This window comes from Festucalex cinctus, chromosome 2 (genome assembly GCF_051991245.1).
Source record: "Festucalex cinctus isolate MCC-2025b chromosome 2, RoL_Fcin_1.0, whole genome shotgun sequence".
Taxonomy (NCBI): domain Eukaryota; kingdom Metazoa; phylum Chordata; class Actinopteri; order Syngnathiformes; family Syngnathidae; genus Festucalex; species Festucalex cinctus.
In genome coordinates this window covers 36281643-36285087 of record NC_135412.1, presented here as the reverse complement: position 1 = coordinate 36285087, position 3445 = coordinate 36281643, and the positions used below count along the sequence as shown (strand labels likewise).

At 38.3% G+C, this 3445-nt stretch overlaps 1 long non-coding RNA gene across 1 annotated transcript; it reads right to left on the bottom strand.

The window, feature by feature from the left end:
• Positions 1–280: 280 nt before the first annotated feature.
• LOC144013167 (uncharacterized) lies at positions 281–1871 on the bottom strand. Its single transcript, XR_013282158.1, has 3 exons — positions 1502–1871; positions 550–793; positions 281–449 (listed from the first exon to the last, which is right to left on the bottom strand). It is a non-coding gene; the product is annotated as an uncharacterized LOC144013167 (long non-coding RNA).
• Positions 1872–3445: the final 1574 nt, after the last annotated feature.

Below are 3445 nucleotides of genomic sequence, written 5' to 3'. Positions count from 1 at the left end.
TAGACATACAGGTTTGGGCCAAAAGTAGTGTTACAGAGCAGGTATGTGTTGTACACAGCTAAAATATCTGATTAACTCAATACCATGATGTTTGTTTGTTTTTTTGTGTGTGTGTGCTGACATTGCCCCCCATTAACATTGCAACATTCCTCAAACTCTCCCGAACACACAGTATGATCTGTAACACTACTTTTCGCCTACTCTATGATGTTATTGGGGCAAAATTAAGGAAGGCTTGTCCATTGATTGTGTGAACAGACTGCAGTAAAAATGAAGTCACTTCAATGTTTGCTGGTTTTATTAAGTTTGACATGCTCCTTGACTGCACAAGTACATGTTATGGAGTGAGGGCATGTTCCCACCAACGATGATATCATATTCTTCAAAGGCTTGCTGAGGAAAGTGAGGGAGGAGTCACTCCATGGCTTCAGACACCTGGTCAGCAGGTCCTGTGTAAAACAAGTGGTGCTTGTACATGTGACCATTCCGTATTGCTTCACACAAAAAGTTCATGTAGTGTGCAATGCCGTCCATATGTAAATGACATACCAAGACGTCGGCTGACTTCAGTTTGTTGCAGCTCAGATATGGTAGGTGGAGATACTGGTGGTACAACACCGAAGCCTTCTGGGGTCCTCCATTCACGTGTCCTCATTCGGGGCATTCCAATTTGGCTGCTGACTCTCCCCTTGATATTTTTTTTTCTTGCAGGTCGGTGATGTATTTAAACGGTGCATGAATGCTTGTGTACATCAGAATATGGTTCTGGAACCCCTCAAGTTTGGCTGTTGATCTAGTGTGACACAAACAAAAACAAAATTATAAAATAAAATAGAATAATTGATGGTACTACTATATGTCACCAACTTTCCAACAAAGCCCCCAAAATAGAGGTAAGATCTTTAGTTTTTGGGCCCAAAACATTGTATTAGCTAGATAAAAGTAACTTGACTGCATACTGCATAGAATATGCAAAGGCTGCTTGCTTGTCGAATTTCCGTGGAAAACGTAGCAGCCTGTAAATTCTTGTGCACCCAATTACACAATGGACCAGTACACACTTGAGTGAGAGAGTTCAGACTCTAGCAGTGCTTACGGTACAGCCAGCATTTAAGTCCAGAAAGTTATTCCCTGCCGAAAATTAATTTCGAGAACACTATTTTCACCAACCACAACGAAAATAATTTTCAACTCCTCCACTAATACACTATGCTTTAGATTCTCCATTGAAGTTATGGGCAAATATACCTCCGAAATCACAGTTACATTACATTACACAATTACTTGCGCATTTACTCTAAATATAACGTGCCAGCGGGAATCTTTTTTTTTTTTTTTTTCAAAGCAAGTAGCTTCATAACGAAATCGTTCGAGTGGTGCGGAGTTGCTAATCAACAGCTACAGTGATCGTAAAACAAAGGTACGAACATCGTATTAATTAGTACGGTGTATACTTTTTCTCTCGCTCTCAAAACGTAAACACAAATGTACTCTTACTTACCGGTCAAGTAGAAAGCAGTCGAAGGCACCGGCACGTCCCAAACCTAGTCTGTTCCTCATTTCTCTCCATCTGGCAAATGCGGCTACAATATAAACTCTTGTTTTGTCACGCTGAAATAAAATAAATTCCCAAAGTAAGTGTGATGCTTGATAATGCTCTCTTCTGGGACCGGAAACTCTTCTTCTTCGTGGAAATGCGGTCGCCATACAAACCGGAAGTGCGTTCCAAAAACGCGTTAAGAAATGGAGCGCTGAAATTTGTGTTTGACGGCACCCGTAGCAGAAAGATGGCGGCGAAACATGGCGGACACTAGAAGCCGCGGCTCGGACATGTAAGATAATTTGCGATTTCTAGACTAACCGTTATATTTAAAAAAAGTATGTTTATGCGATACAACATATGTTTTTACATACTACTAACACAAACAATTTTTTTTTTTTCGAATGATTTATTGTTTCACCACTAGATGCCACTGTATAATACTGAGTGTACCTTTAAAGCACATCAAATTTGTGGTATGTAGTAGTACAATAACATAATAGTATATAGTAGTAGTATTTACAGTGTCGACCCTTTGTCAAAATGTTTGTCAATTCATTACAAAAATATAGAAAACAACCTGAATCATAAACATGACCACTGAAGCAATTGAGTTAAACACAAATATCTCTTCATCATCTTAAAGCCAATATGTCCCCTACAAAAAAAAACAAAAAACAAAAAAAAACAAAAAAAAACAAACACCACAACACTTTTCAGACCCATTTGAAATAGATTGATACTGGTGTTAGAACAGTATGGGTATGTGGTTTACACATTGTTTCACAGTCACAAGACACATTACTATTAAAACAAAAAACAAAATAACAATCTCTTTAGAATGTAAATGCATGTGTCGATGTATCACAATCGTATCTTTGCATAAAATTATTTGGTACGATGAATAATGTGTTTGCTCAAATAATATCAGGTTTGTCTGGACTTGTGACAGCCAGTCACAGAAATAGAAAATAACAGGTTTGGGATTGTGTGTATTTTTTATTATTATTTTTTTTTATGGACCCTGCCTCTCTTCTAGTTGCCTCAACATGAGCGCTAGGGCCTGCTGGTGCTGGCTGGTTGGAGCTCACAGCATGGAAGTAAGCCTAATTATGCATCCTACATCCTTGTTTTGTTTGTTTGTCACTTTGTAACATCTACGCTCAGTTGTGGTGTTCACTTTGCTTCCTGTTGAAGGAGGCTGATGGGGAGCAGTCAAGAGAAATAGCTCAGAAGAAACCATGTCATATCTGTTGAGAGACTTTTGTACCACAAAAGCGATGGTAACTGATCGGTTACATTTTTGTGTGGGGGGCTATATACTATGTAACCATACTGCTTTTGTCTTGCCTTGTTGACCTTTCCTCGAGCCTCACCATCATCCATCTCCATCCGTTAATGTATTAGAGTCGGTAGTATCAGCGAAGGTCATTTGGCAACAATAAATGAGGCCAATTGAAGCATCTGTCATGTAGTGGGAGTAAAAACTCAATATTAATATAAAAAAAAATATCTTACTCCTTTGTTACTGTAAATGCTTGTTCTGAAGCATTATAGAGCATGCAAGTTATACTGTCAGCAAGCAGTGTCATTATAACTTGGAAACCAAACTTACCAGCAACTGTGTCTGGTCTTAGGCGGGGCAAAAGATGAAAAAACAGAGAGTGGAATGAATTACGAAGTAATGTAAAAGTTAAGGGATAATGTGTGTGGAGTGAGTGAGTCATTATTGTCATAATTATTTGCACCAACAACGCTTCTTTCAGATCAACATTTATGAGCATTTTAAGAAATTGATTATTTTTTTTTTTTTTACATGTGGGAAAACAATACTGTGAATCAGAGCACTGGTGCTAAGGCCAATACATATTTGATTCTAAACATTAGAAAATGGGCAAAAGGTCA